This window comes from Lepisosteus platostomus, chromosome 5 (assembly GCF_059453375.1).
Source record: "Lepisosteus platostomus isolate fLepPlt1 chromosome 5, fLepPlt1.hap1, whole genome shotgun sequence".
Classification (NCBI taxonomy): Eukaryota; Metazoa; Chordata; class Actinopteri; order Semionotiformes; family Lepisosteidae; genus Lepisosteus; species Lepisosteus platostomus.
The window spans coordinates 12732800-12754076 of record NC_142615.1 but is presented as its reverse complement, the minus strand read 5'-3'; the positions used below and the strand labels follow the sequence as shown (position 1 = coordinate 12754076).

Here is a 21277-nt window from a genome sequence, read left to right as displayed (position 1 = left end):
CCCAGCCTCTCTCGCTCACTCCTCACCTCTCACCTATGATCTGAACCTCACAGTGCCTTCTTTCTTACCAAAAACCCAAACACACATTGAAAATCTACCTCTACCATACATGTCAAAAGCTCACTCCCCATCATTTCTATCCCTTTATTTCATTCTTTTGATGCGTGTTTTTGCACATAACCTGTTACCTTTTTGTTGTTTTGCACGCTGCCTGTTGTTTTTTGGACATCGGCTGTTGTCTCTGTCTTTCTTTTGTTATACAATTGTATTGTTGTTGTGTTTTTTTCTTTGTACTACTTATGTCCGAGAGCTAGCTAAATAGCATTTCGTTATACCATATACCTGTGTATGAGAATAATGACAATAAACTTGAACTTTGAACTTGAACTTGAACTTGACATAGTCTTGCAGGCAGTATATTATTTTATCGTTTACTCGTTTAAAAAAACACGGTCTTCTCGTTCCTAAGTCAGATTTTTAGTGCTTTCGAACGTTACTTCCAACCTGGACTGACAGCTCACCCGATCTGTTTGTGATCAGACCATGGAGTCGGGGGCTGTATCAAGCGCACGTTCCTTCCAAATGCTGAGGCGATCATTCGGAAGATGGGTGTGAAGAGAAACAAGCTTTGTCGACTAAAAAACAAGGCAGGATATGCAAGAATAGTAATCACTGTCGACAGTTATGTTCTCTTACTATTGAGATCCCTACATTGCGAGTTTTTTTAAGACTTTGAAACTAAAGGAAAGCGATGACAAGTGAAACTGGCACGGGTGGGGCTTGAACCAACGCTCTTCGGTTTACGAGACCGACGCCTTACCACTTGGCCACCGCGCCTTCAAGTAAGCATGAGAATAAGGTTGTTCAAATTATTTTTTTCTGAATCTGGTTTACATCGCCAAATGTAAACCGGAGGCAGCAACAACAATAAAAGGGATACTTGTCCTTAAACTCGGACGTGATGTTCTGCAGACATGTGCACAATGTCCTGTTTTCTTGCAGTGCAGACATTTTGCTGTTCACGCTCCGCATTCATCTGCTTTGTGCATTGTTAGTCCGCACCTGTAACATGTAATGTCAGCCGTCCCCTGTTCTTCTATTTCTCTAGCATGACTGCGTCCTGCTGCTCGGCTTTTGTTTGTAAAGTTTGAGCGAGCGCCCCGTTCAGTGTCACTTTGTCACTGTGATCAGAAAGGATTCTTGATTCTGCTTGAGCTGCTTCATGAATTCTAGCGACTGTAAGAGCTCTTTCTAAAGTCAGCCCTTCCTCCTGCAGCAATTTATAGTCTCTTATGTGCACATTTTCCCACAAGTTGATCTCTTAACATGTCAGTTTCCAATACTCCAAAGTCACAAGGTTTAGCCAGTTCTCTTAGTGCAGTCACAAAAGCATCAACAGATTCGTCCTGAGACTAAGTTCTCTGCCTAAATTTATGCCGTTTCTCCGCGGTGTAAAGGAAGCGTCTAAAGCAGCTACAGTCTTTTTCTCCAGGGAGGTTGGCGAAAATCCGCTGCACGGGAGCCCCTATACAGTGCAGTAATGTAGCACGTCTCACGGCATCCTGAGCTTCTGTAGATCCACTGGCTATTTAAAAAAAATATGTACGACTCCATCCATATCTTGTATTCCGTATACAAATCCGGGGCTCCGAGGTTCAGTAGAAGCGGTGGAAAAAGCTGGCCATAAGCAAAGCTTCTCGGCGCGGCTACCATATCTTCCATGGCGCAAGCTAAACGAAAAGTCCGAAAATTCAGAAGTTCGCTTCTACCAGCAAGAGAACTAAAATCTGCACTGCACTCGCTTTGAGTCCGTCAAGCACTCATCTCTCGTCGCCTTCAATGTTGTGTATCTTAATAAAGAGACGTTTTTATATTATTTTAACTATTTTATTAACTACACAGATCACGCCCTTACACCATATATTCCTGCCTTCTACTCTCTCGTTCTGTTGTCTGGCGATGTCTACTCACTATACTACATTTAGCATGACTTCTTGTTGCAGTTGAGCTCAAAGCTGGAGATGATCTCCATATTCTACCGCACTATCTAGTCCGAAACGTAGTACACAGTACATACTTTTTTAAGTGAAGTCAGGTTGTTAAAAAATTAAACCAGCGCCCTGTCACAGAAACGTACCCCCAGTCTCCCGCGCAACAAGCGGGGGTACTCAGCACTATACTAAAGAGGAGCGCTTGTCTGCAGCTGAGCGTCAGCTCTGTTTACTGTCAGCAGTCATTTCCTCATTTCCAAAGACTTTTTCACCTGCTCTCAGCTTTTAAAGACGGTCATAAACGCTCAAGAAGTAATTCATGTCAGTTTGAAGTCTGTTTCTGTTGTCTCAGCTCTTGATAAAGAAAAGCCGTGCGTGGGAGACTCCCTCTCTGAAGAAGTTTGCCGTCACCCTGCGAGGGAGAAGAGCCATCAATCACCGAGGCAACCACTGAGACAGTTAACATTAAACACGTGAAATGCGAGATGTTGTGATTTTTTTCCCGCTTAAGGCTTCTATCGTTTCTACTCTAACGAGAAAGACCTCTTTATTAGAAGTGAGATTTTAACAAACGTCTCCAGGGTTAACTGCGACCTGAACGCAACGCCTAAGACCATAGCAGCGCTCAATAAAAATGATCAGAAACCGAAAGCGCTTCTTATCCGGATCAGTATATTCCGATACCACTGGTTCTACCGAAGAAATAAGAAAAGCCGAACTCAAAGCACTGTGTTGCCATTACGGGTACTCTGTCTGCAGCTGCTTTAAGATCTACTCACACCGTGTTGCCATTAAGGCTACCTAGTTAAAAAAAACTTATCGTCACCTTTTTGAACGTGATTATTAGACACCCGTTAAATCTCCACCGAGGTTTCTTGAGAGATCGTTCAGCGAGCGAGTAATAAAAAACTACGTCGCTTCCAACCTCTGCTGTCACTGTAAACTCGGACGTGATGTTCTGCAGATGTGCAGTGTGCCTTTACTTTTGTCGTATTCAAGAGTACTCACTGTGTGAGCTCCTCACTGCGTGTTCTGTACTCTACTGTGATTTAATTTAGATGATTACGTGGAGTAGAGTGACAAGATCTACTTGAACATTTTCGGTTTGTGAAATGAAACACTAAATACACTACTGTAAATACAAGTAATGGACATTTAAAATAACCACAGTACAGCTAGAAGAGTGAAAGATAAAAGACTATTTCGAATGACATTCACAACAGACTTAAGAACAGCACAACCACCCGTACAGGGACTTGAACCCTGGGCCCTCAGATTAAAAGTCTGATGCTCCACCGACTGAGCTATCCGGGCTCTGAAAGAAAGCTAACACTGTCGGGATCCTCGCAAGTCACGTGTCTCTTGTGCCGAAGAGCAGTCATACCTGACCCGTCTGGAATGACCACTGACAGACTTTATCCAGAAGCGACAACACCCCTCCCAGTAGAATGAGTGAGAAATACAGCATGAGATGGTAGTTAAGGGGCTCCCACAATCCATCTTTCCTCACATTACTGATTTTCTTCAATAGCATTTTGACCTTTTTTCACATTCAGATTTTTTTCTCATTTAATAAAATCTTTTTATCAACAACATTAAAAAGAAAACAAATGGAATGTTTTTTGGAACAATGATTAAAAAAAATATTTCAATGCCGTGGTTGTATATGTGTGCACACCCTTTATAAGGGGAGTTGCAACAGTGCTGAAATTTAAAGAGCATTTCTGTAGAGAAACCAGCATTTTTTCTGCCTTGATGTTATAGGGAGCCTGTCTTTTAGAAATTCTACTTCTTAACACCTTGCACAGCCTCCCGGCAGACTAACAAATATTTTTTTGGAGAAATTGGCTCACACACCGGAAGACACTAACGTTTATTTACGTTAGAGTATGTAAAACTCAGGCTTTAACAGATGTTCAATTATTTGGAAGGCGCCTGTACCACCAACGCACTTCCGAGGCGCCTTCCAAATAATTGAGTCGGGTTTGAATCCCAGCCAGTACAAACCAAAATCTTTTCAAGATAAAATTGTTGTCCGCTAACACATCTTTTGAAACACTACAACAGGTAACACCCCGTGTGAAACATCATGAACATCTGTTAAAGCCTGAGTTTTACATACTCTAACGTAAATAAACGTTAGTGTCTTCCGGTGTGTGAGCCAATTTCTCCAAAAAAATATTTGTTAGTCTGCCGGGAGGCTGTGCAAGGTGTTAAGAAATAGAATTTCTAAAAGACAGGCTCCCTAAGCTTAACATCGAGGCAGAAAAAATGCTGTTTTCTCTACAGAAATGCTCTTACATTTCAGCACTGTTGCAACTCCCTTTATAAAGGGTGTGCACACGTATACAACCAAGGCATTGAAAGTTTTTTTTTTTAATTATTGTTCCAAAAGATGTTCCATTTGTTATCTTTTTAATGTTGTTGATTAAAAGATTTTATTAAATGTGAAAAAAAATCTGAATGTGAAAAAAGGTCAAAATGCTATTGAAAAAAATCAGTAACGTGAGGAAAGATGGATTGTGGGAGCCCCTTAACTACCCATGTCATGCTGTATTTCTCACTCATTCTACTGGGAGTGGTGCCGTCGCTTCTGGATAAAGTCTGTCAGTGGTCATTCCAGACGGGTCAGGTATGACTACTCTTCGGCACAAGAGACACGTGACTTGCGAGGATCCCGACAATGTCGACCTTTAGAGCCCGGATAGCTCAGTCGGTAGAGCATCAGACATTTAATCTGAGGGCCCAGGGTTCAAGTCCCTGTTCGGGCGGCTGTGCCGTTTTTAATTCTATTGTGAATGTCATTCTAAATAGTCTTTTATCTTTCACTCTTCTAGCTGTACTGTGGTTATTTTAAATGTCCATTACTTGTATTTACAGTAGTGTATTTAGTGTTTCATTTCACAAACCGAAAATGTTCAAGTAGATCTTGTCACTCTACTCCACGTAATCATCTAAATTAAATCACAGTAGAGTACAGAACACGCAGTGAGGAGCTCACACAGTGAGTACTCTTGAATACGACAAGAGGAAAGGCACACTGCACATCTGCAGAACATCACGTCCGAGTTTACAGTGACAGCAGAGGTTGGAAGCGACGTAGTTTTTTAATACTCGCTCGCTGAAGATCTCTCAAGAAACCTCGGTGGAGATTTAACGGGTGTCTAATAATCACGTTCAAAAAGATGACGATAGGTTTTTTTTAACAAGGTAGCCTTAATGGCAACACGGTGTGAGTAGATCTTAAAGCAGCTGCAGACAGAGTACCCGTAGTGGTACCACAGTGGTTTGAGTTCGGCTTTTCTTATTTCTTCTGCAGAACCAGTGGAATCGGAATATACTGATCCGCATAAGAAGCGCTTTCGGGTTCTGATCATTTTTATTGAGCGCTGCTCTAAGTACCACAGGCAAGATGGCTGGTGGTCTAAGGCGTTGCGTTCAGGTCGCAGTTAACCCTGGAGACGTTTGTTAAAATCTCACTTCTAATAAAGAGGTCTTTCTCGTTAGAGTAGAAACGATAGAAGCCTTAAGCGGGAAAAAAATCACAACATCTCGCATTTCACGTGTTTAATGTTAACTGTCTCAGTGGTTGCCTCGGTGATTGATGGCTCTTCTCCCTCGCAGAGTGACGGCAAACTTCTTCAGAGAGGGAGTCTCCCACGCACGGCTTTTCTTTATCAAGAGCTGAGACAACAGAAACAGACTTCAAACTGACATGAATTACTTCTTGAGCGTTTATGACCGTCTTTAAAAGCTGAGAGCAGGTGAAAAAGTCTTTGGAAATGAGGAAATGACTGCTGACAGTAAACAGAGCTGATGCTCAGCTGCAGACAAGCGCTCCTCGTTAGTATAGTGCTGAGTACCCCCGCTTGTTGCGCGGGAGACTGGGGTACGTTTCTGTGACAGGGCGCTGGTTTAATTTTTTAACAACCTGAGTTCACTTAAAAAGTGTGTACTGTGTACTACGTTTCGGACTAGTTAGTGCGGTAGAATATGGAGATCATCTCCAGCTTTGAGCTCAACTGCAACAAGAAGTCATGCTAAATGTAGTATAGTGAGTAGACATCGCGAGACAACAGAACGAGAGTAGAAGGCAGGAATATAAGGTGTAAGGGCGTGATCTGTGTTGTTAACAAAATAGTTAAAATAATATAAAAACTTCTCTAAATTTAGATACACAACATTTATGGTGACCAGAGATGAGTGCTTGACGGACTCAAAGCGAGCAGAACACTTCAGATTTTAGTTCTCTTGCTGGTAGAAACGAACTTTTGAATTTTCGGACTTTTCGTTTAGCTTGCGCCATGGAAGATATGGCAGCCGCGCCGAGAAGCTTTGCTTATGCCCAGCTTTTTCCACCGCTTCTACTGAACCTCGGAGCTCCGGATTTGTATACGGAATACAAGATATGGATGGAGTCGTACAGATTTTTTTTTAAATAGCCGGTGGATCTACAGAAGCTCAGGATGCCGTGAGACGTGCTACATTACTGCACTGTATCGGGGCTTCCGTGCAGCGGATTTTTGCCAACCTCCCTGGAGAAAAAGACTGTAGCTGCCTTAGACGCTTCCTTTACCCGCGGAGAAATGTGGTTTTGGAACGGCATAAATTTAGGCAGAAAACTTAGTCTCAGGACGAATCTGTTGATGCTTTTGTGACTGCACTAAGAGAACTGGCTAAATCTTGTGACTTTAGAGTATTGGAAACTGACATGTTAAGAGATCAACTTGTGGAAAAATGTGCACATAAGAGACTATAAATTGCTGCAGGATGAAGGCTGACTTTAAAAAGAGCTCTTACAGTCTCTAGAATTCATGAAGCAGCTCAAGCAGAATCAAGAATGCTTTCTGACCACAGTGACAAAGTGACACTGAACGGGGCGCTCGCTCAAACTTTACAAACAAAAGCCGAGCAGCCGGACGCAGTCATGCTAGAGATATAGAAGAACAGGGGACGGCTGACATTACATGTTACAGGTGCGGACTAATAACGCACAAAGCAGATGAATGCGGAGCGTGAACAGCAAAATGTCTACACTGCAAGAAAACAGGACATTGTGCACATGTCTGCAGAACATCACGTCCGAGTTTAAGGACAACTATCCCTTTTATTGTTGTTGCTGCCTCCGGTTTACATTTGGCGATGTAAACCGGATTCAGAAAAAAATAATTTGAACAACCTTATTCCCATGCTTACGCGAAGGCGCGGTGGCCAAGTGGTAAGGCGTCGGTCTCGTAAACCGAAGAGCGTGGGTTCAAACCCCACCCGTGCCTGTTTCATTTATCACCGCTTTCCTTTAGTTTCAAAGTCTTAAAAAAACTCGCAATGTAGGGATCTCAATAGTAAGAGAGCATAACTGTCGCCAGTGATTAGTATTCTTGCATATCCTGCCTTGTTTTTTAGTCGACAAAGCTTATCTCTCTTCACACCCATCTTCCGAATGATTGCCTCAGCATTGAGAAGGAACGTGCGCTTGCTACAGCCCCCGACTCCATGGTCTGATCACAAACAGATCGGGTGAGCTGTCAGTCCAGGTTGGAAGTAACGTTCGAAAGCACAAAAAATGTGACTTAGGAACGAGAAGACCATGCTTTTTTTATACGAGTAAACGATAAAATAATATACTGCCTACAAGACTCTGTCAAGTTCAAGTCCAAGTTTATTGTCATTATACTCATACACAGGTATATGGTATAACGAAATGCTATTTAGCTAGCTCTCGGATATAAGTAGTACAAAGAAAAAAACACAACAACAATACAATTGTATAACAAAAGAAAGACAACAGCCGATGTGCAAAAAACAACAACAGGCAGTGTGCAAAACAACAAAAAGGTAACAGGTTATGTGCAAAAACATGCATCAAAAGAATGAAATAAAGGGATAGAAATGATGGGGAGTGAGCTTTTGACATATATGGTAGAGGTAGATTTTCAATGTGTGTTTGGGTTTTTGGTAAGAAAGAAGGCACTGTGAGGTTCAGATCATAGGTGAGAGGTGAGGAGAGAGTGAGAGAGGCTGGGAGTTTAATAGTTTGATAGTGCGGGGGTAAAATTATTTTCGAGTCTGGTAGTCCGGACCCGAATGCTCCGGTACCGTTTTCCATGTCATGCTAAACGCCACAAATTGTGTTCGTCCAGTCGTATCTATCGTCCTAAAGTTACGGAAAATCGCATGCGACTGGTGCAATCAGCACACATTTTTTCAGGATAGTCGAGCAGTTTAAAACAGCAAATTCACAGCTTTTTATAAGCTTTGTGTTTCGCTCTCCAAATAGAGGCACGGGTTCAAATCCCACTCCTGACAGTTAGGTGTTTTACCCTGTCTTTTTTACCTGCCTTTACACTGTTTCAGTCTTGTTGTGCTCGCTGACAATCACAGTACGAGGAAAACGGAGAAACTGCTTATCAAAAACATAACGGACAGAAAAAAGCTTCGTAAACACGTGAATGTGATTAGCAGCAGTAAGGTATGCATTCAAATGTTTAAGGCTGATTTATAAAAGCAGCAGAAGAAAGGTGCAGCCTTTGTGAGAATTCGCGGGTTTTTATGCTACTTGGACTTCTTTCAAGCCTATGAAGTGACCCCCGTTTTATTTTCATTTTCAAACTTCAGAATCGAATAACAAAAAGGTTTAATGTGTGACAGCATTCAGTTGCAAATACCGTTTCCACGATGTATTCAGCGACGGGAATGAAGTGTTTTAGTGCTGGCTCAAATGCGAGGAATTTCAGAAAAACCTGGAAAAGCAACGCCTGCAGTAAATGACAAATTTAAAGCGTGTAGTCAGCATGAACAGAACAACGCAATGCTCTGTAAAAACGATCTGAAGCCGCAATTACTCTTTTATCTCGGGCAGTTTATTCCGATGCGATGTTTTCGCAGAATAAATGAAATGCCGAACTCCAAACATGTTTTTGCCATTATTGTTACTCCTGCTGCTGTAGTTTTAAGCTTTAATCAGTGGGTATGTAATGTTGTAAAGGGGCTGGACTACTTTGTTCAGTCCAAATTCCATTATGTTAATTTATGCTTTTTAAATATAAGCTTTAACAATACAATGCGTGCTCAAAAACCGTTACTTATTAGCTGAAGAAGCGGCAGTGTTTTGACAAAGTGTGGTATTCGAACAGAAAATGCTGAAGTGTTTAATACTTGCTTGTGAGCACATCTCCCTCGATTTAGACAAACTCTTGTTCGGCCGATGATTTCAGATCAAAATCTGAATCAAGTGGAAAGAATGCTGAATTTCGCTGGGTACTGGGTATCACTGTTACGCCATCAGGTCATGCTAGGAGGATTGGGGGGATCAAAATGTGGGGGCTGAACCCAGAGTTCTGATATTAAGAGATTCATGCTCTATGGACTGCGCCTACATTATATAACTCTGGTGCTCCAGCAGTAATGTTTCTGGGTGTGGATGAACATGACATAATAGGTTGACAGCAGGAACATGTGGCCCACAGGCAGTGACAGTATAGCTATCACATTTGGCTGCAGTATATTGTGTTTAGAGCAGCAATAACGTTCCTGCAGAGATGGGAGTGCCTTTAATACAGCTCTTTCAATCGGACAGAGTAACAGGAACTGACCTAAAGTTTCGGCTGTGGATCCATCTCCACATGGGGGAAAGAGACAGTAAAATTGCGATGAAGAAACAGAGAGATTTGTGCTCGCTGCAAAGTAGGAAAGAGGTGGTCAGACACATAAAACAGCTTGGTGATAATTTGCAGCGACAGTTTTATGTTATTTAGTACACGGATTTCTCTTCATGTTCCTTAAGATGTGTAATTTGTATGTTGGTTGTATGAGAACATGTTCTTCTAAAGTCCTGTCAATTGACAGTGGAGAGCTAGGTGGTGCAGTCGAACAAATCCGTGTCATATTTTTAAAATAGTTTAGCTAATGAGCAACGAGAGTATAAATGAATTCTCCCAACCTCCATTCGAAGATAAAACTCCATGTGCGAGTCAAAGTTTCCTTGAAGCTACTGATGTTCGTCATTATTGGACATTCCCGATGATATTGACTAAGAAGCTCAATTTTTACGTGTTGTAGTTCAACATGTGCAAAACATTTGTATCCCCTGCAAATATCGGCAAGGTCAGTGATATTCTCAACAATTTGTGCCATTGCAATTCGTGCAATTCGTGCCATACTTTTTCGAAATGTATTCTGACATGCCAGGATCATATTAAAAAAAACTGGTGCATTAAAATTTCTTGCACTTCAGGATTTTGATAGTCTGTTACATTGTCTTTCACACGTCGGTGTCAGAACTGTGAGACATTTTCATAATCGGGGGGAAGGCCGTAGCAATAAGCAGAAAGTGCAATCACCTTTTCTCAGTGTAAGTCCGTGTTGTGGTGAGTTTTTAAAATTGGTTTGCGATTTTCTGAAATATATTCCATACAAAAATATAATTTGGACAGTCGCTATTTATTTGGATACAAAGGAACAAGTAATAGGTTTATTCCATGCTGAAAAAAAGAAGAAAGAGAACACAACCTTTCGGCCGTGGAGCCTTCTTCAGGTGTGAGAGAGACAGGGCAGTAGGCAAAGGTAAAGTAGCGGGAGAACAAAGGTTGAGAGGGAGGAGGAGTGAGAGGCGGGAGCAGGGGACAGAAAGAGAGGCCAGTCAAGAGGTGTGAAGTCAGAATGGGTGCAGAGAGGTGTGAAATGAAACTTCCAATGAATGGAGAAAATTTAAAAGAACAGTAATCTGTCGTTAAGGGAAGGGAGAATATGTGATCCTAGCTGCAGAATAATTATAGTTTCGGTGGTCTTTCTGATGTATGAGTTCGGAAAACCGTCTTTGAGAACACAGACGGAGAGATTAGAGTGGTCTTGGCCGTAAGAGGTGAAATGAGAAACAATGGGCTTGGAGAGATCTTTAATCTTCACAGCCCTGATGTGTTCTCTGATTATTTACACGTGTATAATAAATATAGTAAATATAATAAATTAATTACTGCGAAAATAATTTACTTCGTACACTGTGCAGAGTGCCGTATACTCCTAGTTGCAGCACACACGATACATACAGTAAAATGCCTCAGGCACTGTGTTAGATGTGTTTTCGACGTTGTATATGCGTTTATTCATGTCGTCAATTTTACGGTTGCAATTCGACGTTGATTATACGTCGAGGCGACGTGTATATACGTATAGCTGTATTTTCGCCGTAAATATACGTATATTCGATGAATCAATGCCCACAGCTTGGCATACAAGGGTTTTGCTGAGGGGGTCTTGCCACCTGCCTGAAAAAAAACAGTAAAATGTTTGAGTGCCTATAGAGTTTCTATTTTTATTTTCTTGACAAAAGTTGATACCATTTCCTGGACACCCCGTCCCCCATCAGTGCGCGGTGCCCGGGGAAAAATCTGTAGGGGGGCGTCTGAAATTCTGAGGGGGGAGTGATATTTCGGTTGAAACGGAGCTGTACGGTGCAGCTACCCAAATGAAATCTCGCAGCTATGCAATTGATTAGTGCTTCATGATAGAAGATAACGACTAGCAATCTGGTATTTGCGATGAAGTTCAGTTTCACATTTTTCGTCACTCTCACGGTTTGTATTGCCTGGAGCGAAAAGTACCATAAGCGTTCATTTTTGCAGCTACATGGACGTTCTGAATCGTTAAGAAAAAAATGTTGTAAAACCAACAGAAAGCACAGACTGCTATAACTAGTCCTAGTTATATAACGATTTTAAGTATAATGATAAACTACTGCAAGGAATCGGTCCACCTGAGCAAACAGGATCGTAATGTTGACACTCAATAACGACACTGATATGTGCAGTTCCTGGACGGATAGCCCTCCTGCCCATCAAACAGACTGAGTGACTGTTCGTGTCATTTAGTGTTGTCTGACCATTGACAAAGTACAACTATTTTTTTAGGGCGCAAATTAAGTTAGGTAAATCTTTTTGCCCAAAACTGAAGGGGCGACATTCCCCCCTACCCCCGTGATGCCAGGCCTGTCCCCATCCTATTCCATAATGTCATTATATATAATACCATACAACAGTGACCGATCCTTACTAACTGCATGCGTTAAAATTGCACATCAGCTCATAGCAGGGGGCACATAGCCGCGATGTATTATCAATGTTAAATTTCAACCATAATATCGACAACATTAATAAACGCATACGTTGAGAAAATATCGAACCCAGCATATTTTCCGGTTATATACCACAATGCATTGCTAGTATTCGTTGGTCACCATTTTGGACACGTTTTTCAAACGTAGAAGTATATCCGCAAATATCTCAGCAATCCTCTTTTGACGAGTAAGTATGAACAATAATAATACTATCTGAATACATACAGATCTTTCTTAATATTATTTTGATTAAAATAGTACGTGAATAAGCAAAAAAATGGCACATAAAATAGTGTGAATGGGGAAGATGACACAAAATCGTTTTGCCGTTTCTCTTATTCTTATTCTATGTTGTACTTTCAAACTTTGGGTACTCTTTAATTAGGACAGACTTTATTGCTCAACTGCTATGATGCAAGCCACATTTTATACATTTATTTCAGCTTTGAGCTTAGTAAACCGTTCATTTTTTAGATTATACTAAAGAAGATATTAATCATCATTTATTTGGGAAGTAACATTATATAATTTTCTCCTAGCTGCGGTGCTGAAGTCCCACCCTACATCAACAGAAAAAGAAATAAAGGAGCACACAATGTGTTACTTGAAGAATGCATATGCAAGGCAGGGGGCCAGGAGATCTGGACTCTGAAAATATTAGGTTTTTGGTTCTAACTGTTATGACAATTAGACAGGGTTTGCAAATAGTGGACAAAAATCGTCTTAACTTCCATTGAAATATTTTTTTTTTCTTGGAAATATAGAAGTTGTACATTTTAAAATGTATATTTGAATCAAAATGTGGTTTTGAGTTAGTGTGTTAATGTAATTAGTTTTGTGTTTGTCATTACTATACTGTATATTGCCATGTTACCAGAATTTGTAGCTGAAGTTTAAGACTAGTTGTGTTTTGATATGATTATTGCCCATATGTTGATTGTTGATTGATTGATTGTATACAAGTATAATTTGAAATACATATGTTTCAGGTGTGAATGTGTATTTTCAGAATAAATTTCTAAACCTAATCATTGGCTTGGTTTACTTGTTTCTACACCTATAAAATCTATCTTTGATGTATAATAGACCTCTACCCATATACGTATAATAGACCTCTAATGTTATCCGTATAATAGACCTCTAACCATATACGTATAATAGACCTCTAAAGTTATCCGTATAATAGACCTCTAACCATATACGTATAATAGACCTCTAAAGTTATCCGTATAATAGACCTCTAAAGTTATCCGGAACTCTAACCATATATGTATAATAGTCCTCTAAATTTATCCGTATAATAGAACTCCAACCATTTATGTATAATGAACTTCTAAACATAGACGTTTAATTGACGTATAACTTTAGACGTATATTAGAATTTCATTCTAGACGAATTGTAGACCACATTTAGACATCTAAGGTATGCGTTTAATAGACGTATATTATACGTCTTTTAATTGTACAATGCAGATTTATGCGGCATTCGTACTGGATTTGAGTGGGATTCTGAAATACTTCTTGCAAAGGTATTCAGACTTTCTTGAACCTATAAGAAAAACACAGACCTGAAACTCCCTAGCTTCCAATCTCTGATGTTACTGTCCTTAAACTCGGACGTGATGTTCTGCAGACGTGTGCATAATGTCCTGTTTTCTTACAGTGTAGACATTTTGCTGTTCACGCTCCGCATTCATCTGCTTTGTGCATTGTTAGTCCGCACCTGTAACAAGTAATGTCAGCCGTCCCCTGTTCTTCTATATCTCTAGCATGACTGCGTCCTGCTGCTCGGCTTTTGTTTGTAAACTTTGTTTGTAAAGTTCAGTGTCACTTTGTCACTGTGGTCAGAAAGCATTCTTGATTCTGCTTGAGCTGCTTCATGAATTCTAGCGACTGTAAGAGCTCTTTCTAATGTCAGCCTTTCCTCCTGCAGCAATTTATAGTCTCTTACAGTATGTGCACATTTTTCCACAAGTTGATCTCTTAACATGTCAGTTTCCAATACTCCAAAGTCACAAGATTTAGCCAGTTCTCTTAGTGCAGTCACAAAAGCATCAACAGATTCGTCCTGAGACTGAGTTCTCTGCCTAAATTTATGCCGTTCCAAAACCACTTTTCTCCGCGGTGTAAAGTAAGCGTCTAAGGCAGCTACAGTCTGTTCATATGTACCTTTTTCTCCAGGGAGGTTGGCGAAAATCCGCTGCACGGGAGCCCCGATACAGTGCAGTAATGTAGCCCGTCTCACGGCATCCTGAGCTTCTGTAGATCCACTGGCTATTTAACAAAATCTGTACGACTCCATCCATATCTTGTATTCCGTATACAAATCCGGAGCTCCGAGGTTCAGTGGAAGCGGTGGAAAAAAGCTGGGCATAAGCAAAGCTTCTTGGCGTGGCTGCCATATCTTCCATGGCGCAAGCTAAATGAAGTTCGTTTCTACCAGCAAGAGAACTAAAATCTGCACTGCACTCGCTTTGAGTCCGTCAAGCACTCATCTCTCGTCGCCTTCAATGTTGTGTATCTTAATAAAGAGACATTTTTATATTATTTTAACTATTTTATTAACTACACAGATCACGCCCTTACACCATATATTCCTGCCTTCTACTCTCTCGTTCTGTTGTCTGGCGATGTCTACTCACTATACTACATTTAGCATGACTTCTTGTTGCAGTTGAGCTCAAAGCTGGAGATGATCTCCATATTCTACCGCTGTAACAAGTCCGAAACGTAGGACACAGTACACACTTTTTAAGTGAAGTCAGGTTGTTAAAAAATTAAACCAGCGCCCTGTCACAGAAATGTACCCCAGTCTCCCGCCCAACAAGCGGGGGTACTCAGCAATATGCTAACGAGGAGCGCTTGTCTGCAGCTGAGCGTCAGCTCTGTTTACTGTCAGCAGTCATTGCCTCATTTCCAAAGACTTTTTCACCTGCTCTCAGCTTTTAAAGACAGTCATAAACGCTCAAGAAGTAATTCATGTCAGTTGGAAGTCTGTTTCTGTTGTCTCAGCTCTTGATAAAGAAAAGCCGTGCGTGGGAGACTCCCTCTCTGAAGACGTTTGCCGTTACCCTGCGAGGGAGAAGAGCCATCAATCACCGAGGCAACCACTGAGACAGTTAACATTAAACACGTGAAATGCGAGATGTTGTGATTTTTTTCCTGCTTAAGGCTTCTATCGTTTCTACTCTAACGAGAAAGACCTCTTTATTAGAAGTGAGATTTTAACAAACATCTCCAGGGTTAACTGCGACCTGAACGCAACACCTTAGACCACCAGCCATCTTGCCTGTGGTACTTAGAGCAGCGCTCAATAAAAATGATCAGAAACCGAAAGCGCTTCTTATGCGGATCAGTATATTCCGATTCCACTGGTTCTGCAGAAGAAATAAGAAAAGCCGAACTCAAAGCACTGTGTTGCCATTACGGGTACTCTGCAGCTGCTTTAAGATCTACTCACACCGTGTTGCCATTAAGGCTACCTAGTTAAAAAACTCGGACGTGATGTTCTGCAGATGTGCAGTGTGCCTTTCCTCTTGTCGTATTCAAGAGTACTCACTGTGTGAGCTCCTCACTGCGTGTTCTGTACTCTACTGTGATTTAATTTAGATGATTACGTGGAGTAGAGTGACAAGATCTACTTGAACATTTTCGGTTTGTGAAATGAAACACTAAATACACTACTGTAAATACAAGTAATGGACATTTAAAATAACCATAGTACAGCTAGAAGAGTGAAAGATAAAAGACTATTTAGAATGACATTCACAATAGACTTAAGAACAGCACAACCGCCCAAACAGGGACTTGAACCCTGGGCCCTCAGATTAAAAGTCTGATGCTCTACCGACTGAGCTATCCTGGCTCTGAAAGAAAGTTGACACTGTCAGGATCCTCGCAAGTCACGTGTCTCTTGTTCCGAAGAGCAGTCATACCTGACCCGTCTGGAATGACCACTGACAGACTTTATGAAGCGACGGCACCACTCCCAGTAGAATGAGTGAGAAATACAGCATGACATGGGTAGTTAAGGGGCTCCCACAATCCATCTTTCCTCACATTATTGATTTTTTTCAATAGCATTTTGACCTTTTTTCACATTCAGATTTTTTTCTCATTTAATAAAATCTTTTAATCAACAACATTAAAAAGAAAACAAATGGAACGTTTTTTGGAACAATAATTAAAAAAAATATTTCAATGCCTTGGTTGTATACGTGTGCACACCCTTTATAAAGGGAGTTGCAACAGTGCTGAAATTTAAAGAGCATTTCTGTAGAGAAAACAGCCTTGATGTTAAGCTTAGGGAGCCTGTCTTTTCGAAATTCTATTTCTTAACACCTTGCACAGCCTCCCGACAGACTAACAAATATTTGTTGGAGAAATTGGCTCACACACCGGAAGACACTAACGTTTATTTACGTTAGAGTATGTGAATAACAGTTTAACCGAAAAAGTTTGTAATTGTGATTTTGTTAAAATTCAATAAATCGTCTATCAACAGTTAGAATTTATTAAGAAATTGTTTTATTTCATAAACTATAAGACAATTCAGAGAGTTTATAGGTCATATCCGTCGCTTATGTTCTTTTAACTCTAGAGTTCAGGATCCAAACCCAGCTGCGGACGATTGTGTTTCTTGAATCTCTTGTAATCATCAAAAGTCGATGTGTAGTCCTTCAGTACTTTCTCGAGTTGTGTCATGGCTATTTTATACGATCAATACTTGTCATGCTCTTTCGCATTTTCCTTAACAAACGGAAAAAGTTCAAAGTGTGTTTATGGCTGTGCTTCTACACATCTACACGACAGCACTTGTAACAGTACAGGACAGGGAGTGAGGAGTTCATGAAGCTTTCAGTTTAGTGCGGAGTTCAGAAGGAGGATTCGCTCGCTGAATGATCTCTCAGGAAATCCCGGGTGAGATTCAACAGGTGTTTTCTGCAACAGCCACGACAAGTGTGAAGCAATCTCTGGATTTCCTGAATTTGAACTAAATTATTAGTTCAAATAATTTAGGATTTAACAGAACTAAATGAGGTACATTTAAAACAGCAGCGCAACTCTGCAGCACGTCGAGTGTGCCTGCATTTAATTTTGTAAACCTGGCTCTCTCTGAACACGAGCAAAGAGTTCTCACTCAACAGAAGATTGCGATGTGAGTACTATAACATAAAGCACCTGGAGATGCCAGGGATCGAACCCGGGACCTCATACATGCGAAGCATGCGCTCTACCACTGAGCTACATCCCCGATGAAAAAGGTTATGGAACAGACTTAGAGATGTGCAAATGCTCACTGATCACACCACTCACGAAGAATGCCTGCAGTTTCCCACTTTCGCGTTTCTTCTACTACAGAGTAAATTCATAGGAATGAAGAAATAAGGAAGGAAAAATAATCGCATCGAAGCTTCAAGAGACTGGGCACAAATTAATCTGTTATTTTTGCATCCAATTACATGGGCGATGATGGTTGATTCCCAGACGGGGGAGTGCTTTTTTTCTACCTCCTTACTCGACTGTCTTTCAATTCTATTTTATTTGAAAGCTTTTTGCATCTTTTAAGTGCTCTTGATTAAACTATGCATAGAAAAACAGCAGTACTGATGATTTAACGTAAAAGGGTGAAACAACGCCCCAACCACAGGAATGGTAACAGGAAGGATCGTGATCTTATTTAATATGTCCTTTTGAGATGTCTTGTCAATGCACACAGGCGGTAGAGCTGAATAATTTACATTTAGTGGTGTTTTTAAACAAAGATGGAACACGTTCTTTCTATACCAGAAAGAAAGGAGCAGACTTTACCTTTAAGAGGCAAAAATGACACCTTATCAAAGCTAATATTAATTAAAATGACATCACAACAAAAGAGTGGAGCCTTGAGTGAATAAAACCTTGAGTGGAGCCTTGAGCTTTCATTGGACGTCTGTGTCTTCATAACTTTGTAGGTAAGAGAGAGGAGTGTGATAATTTGCAGGTGCTTCTCGGAAGTGCGTTGGTGGTACAGGTGCCTTCCAAATAATTGAGTCAGGTTTGAATCCCAGCCAGTGCAAACCCAAATCTTTTCAAGATAATCTCTGGTCCGCTAACACATCTTTTGAAACACTACAACAGGTAACACCCGTGTGAAACATCATGAGCATCTGTTAAACCTCTCTACCTGCCCGTTCCTCACAGAGACATGACGAGGGTCTAAAGGGACATTTTGAGCCATAGAAACATTTTATCATTCCGTACTTTCCTGTGCGGTCAGGCCAGTTCCACTTTAACTGCGCCCGACAACAGAGGTCGTTTTGAAAACAACGAGAGTAAAGGGACACTGCACGTCTGCAGAACATCACGTCCGAGTTTAAGGACAGCAACATCAGAGATTGGAAGCTAGGGAGTTTCAGGTCTGTGTTTTTTTTATAGGTTCAAGAAAATCTGAATACCTTTTCAAGAAGTATTTCAGAATCCCAGTCAAAGACAGTACGAATGCCGCATAGATCTGCATTGTACAATTAGTATAGTTTGTCCGTTGAATCAAACACGCCTTACGAAACATTTCTAAAACAGGAGAGATCGTTAGGGAATGCGTCTTCCTGTAAAAATAAAATGACTTCAAGGGCACTATAAGCAGAGGTGTGAAAGCCTGCTCTACAGAAGAACAAAAGCCAGAGATGCCAAAGAGGTCGAGATTTCACCACGTGAGAGAAAGCATCTCAGAAAAGGAAGTTGCGGTCGTTTCCACACATTATAAAACCACTAGGTCAAACAAGAGCTGAAGAGCCACTGTTGAAAGTAACACGGCCGAGCGCTCTAAGGAGCTGGCTTAAACCTTGAGCCTCTTCAGGAGCATCTGATGGAGTCACACTGCTACAGCGTATCTCCTTGTTAAGTATCCCTTTTATTGTTGTTGCTACCTCCAGGCGATGTAAACCAGATCCAGAAAAAAAATAATTTGAACAACATTATTCCTATATTTGCTTGAAGGTGCCATGGCCAAGTGGTAAGGTGTTGGCCTTGTAAACCAAAGGCTGTGGTTTCAAACCCCACCTGTGCCTGTTTCAAAGTCTTCAAAAAAACTAGCAATGTGGGAGTCTCAATAGTAAGAGAACATAACTGTTGCCAGTGATTAGTGCATATCCTGCCTTGATTTTTAGTCAACAAAGCTTGTCTCTCTTCACACCCATCTTCCGAATGATCGCCTCAGCATTGGGAAGGAACGTGCGCTTGGTACAGCCCCCCACTCCATGGTCTGATCACAAACAGATCCGGTGAGCTGTCAGTCCAGGTTGGAAGTAACTAAAGCACTAAGAATCTGACTTAGGAACGAGAAGACCGTGTTTTTTTAAACGAGTAAATAAAATAATATAAAATAATATACTGCCTGCAAGACTAAGTCAAGTTCAAGTTCAAGTTTATTGTCATTATACTCGTACGCAGGTATATGGTATAACGAAATGCTATTTAGCTAGCTCTCGGACATAAGTAGTACAAAGAAAAAAACACAACAACAATACAATTGTATAACAAAAGAAAGGCAGAGACAACAGCTGATGTGCAAAAAACAACAACAGGCAGTGTGCAAAACAACAAAAAGGTAACAGGTTATGTGCAAAAACATGCATCAAAAGAATGAAATAAAGGGATAGAAATGATGGGGAGTGAGCTTTTGACATGTATGGGAGAGGTAGATTTTCAATGTGTGTTTGGGTTTTTGGTACGAAAGAAGGCACTGTGAGGTTCAGATCATAGGTGAGAGGTGAGGAGAGAGTGAGAGAGGCTGGGAGTTTAATAGTTTGATAGTGCGGGGATAAAAACTGTTTCTGAGTCTGGTAGTCCGGACCCGAATGCTCCGGTACCGTTTTCCATGTCATGCTAAACGCCACAAATTGTGTTAGTCCAGTTGTATCTATCGTCCTAAAGTTACGGAAAATCGGATGCGACTGGTGCAATCACCATCCACTTTTTCAGGATAGTCGAGTGGTTTAAAACAGCAAATTCACAGCTTCGTGTCTTTTAAGCTTTGTGTTTCACTCTCCAAATAGAGGCATGGGTTCAAATCCCACTCCCGACAGTCAGGCGTTTTACCCTGTCTTTTTTACCTGCCTTTACACTGTTTCAGTCTTGTTGTGCTCACTGACAATCACAGTACGAGGGAAACGGAGAAACTGCTTAGCAAAAACATAACGGACAGAAAAAAGCTTCGTAAACACGTGAATGTGATTAGCAGCAGTAAGGTATGCATTCAAATGTTTAAGGCTTATTTATAACAGCAGCAGAAGAAAGGTGCAGCCTTTGTGAGAATTCGCGGGTTTTTATGCTGCTTGGACTTCTTTCAAGCCTATGAGGTGACCCCCGTTTTATTTTCATTTTCAAACTTCAGAACCGAATAACGAAAAGGTTTCATGTGTGACAGCATTCCGTTGCAAATACCGTTTCCACGATGTATTCAGCGACGGGAATGAAATATTTTAGTGCTGGCTCAAATGCGAGGAATTTCAGAAAAACCTGGAAAAGCAACGCTTGCAGTAAACGATCTGAAGCCGCAATTACTCTTTTATCTCGGGCAGTTCATTCCGATACGATGTTTCCGCAGAATAAATGAAATGCCGAACTCCAAACATGTTGTTGCCATTATTGTTACTCCTGCTGCTGTAGTTTTAAGCTTTAATCAGAGGGTATGTAATGTTGTAAAGGGGCTGGACTACTATGTTCAGTCCAAATTCCACTATGTGAATTTATGCTTTTTTAATATAAGCATTAACAATACAATGCGTGCTCAAAAACCGTTACTTATTAGCTTAAGAAGCGGCAGTGTTTTGACAAACTGTGGTATTCGAACCTGAAGTATTAAATGCTGAAGTGTTTAATACTTGCTTGTGAGCAGATCTCCCTCGATTTAGACAAACTCTTGTTCGGGCAATGATTTCAGATCAAAATCTGAATCAAGTGGAAAGAAAGCTGAATTACGCTGGGTACTGGGTATCACTGTTACGCCATCAGGTCATGCTAGGAGGATTGGGGGATCAAATTGACACAGAGGGACCCAATGTGGGGGCTGAACCCACAGTTCTGAGATTAAGAGATTCATGCTCTATGTCCTGCGCCTACATTATATAACTCTTGTTCTACAGCAGTAATGTTTCTGGGTGTGGATGAACATGACATAATAGGTTGACAGCAG

At 41.0% G+C, this 21277-nt stretch overlaps 4 non-coding genes across 4 annotated transcripts; 2 read left to right on the top strand and 2 right to left on the bottom strand.

Annotated features, from left to right (window-relative positions):
* Nucleotides 1-765: 765 nt before the first annotated feature.
* Nucleotides 766-837, bottom strand: trnat-cgu (transfer RNA threonine (anticodon CGU)). Its single transcript has one exon. It is a non-coding gene; the product is annotated as a tRNA-Thr (tRNA).
* Nucleotides 838-4689: 3852 nt separating this feature from the next.
* Nucleotides 4690-4762, top strand: trnak-uuu (transfer RNA lysine (anticodon UUU)). The gene has a single exon. It is a non-coding gene; the product is annotated as a tRNA-Lys (tRNA).
* A 2430-nt stretch (nt 4763-7192) lies between these two features.
* On the top strand, nt 7193-7264 carry trnat-cgu (transfer RNA threonine (anticodon CGU)). Its single transcript has one exon. It is a non-coding gene; the product is annotated as a tRNA-Thr (tRNA).
* A 10020-nt stretch (nt 7265-17284) lies between these two features.
* On the bottom strand, nt 17285-17356 carry trnaa-cgc (transfer RNA alanine (anticodon CGC)). The gene has a single exon. It is a non-coding gene; the product is annotated as a tRNA-Ala (tRNA).
* Nucleotides 17357-21277: the final 3921 nt, after the last annotated feature.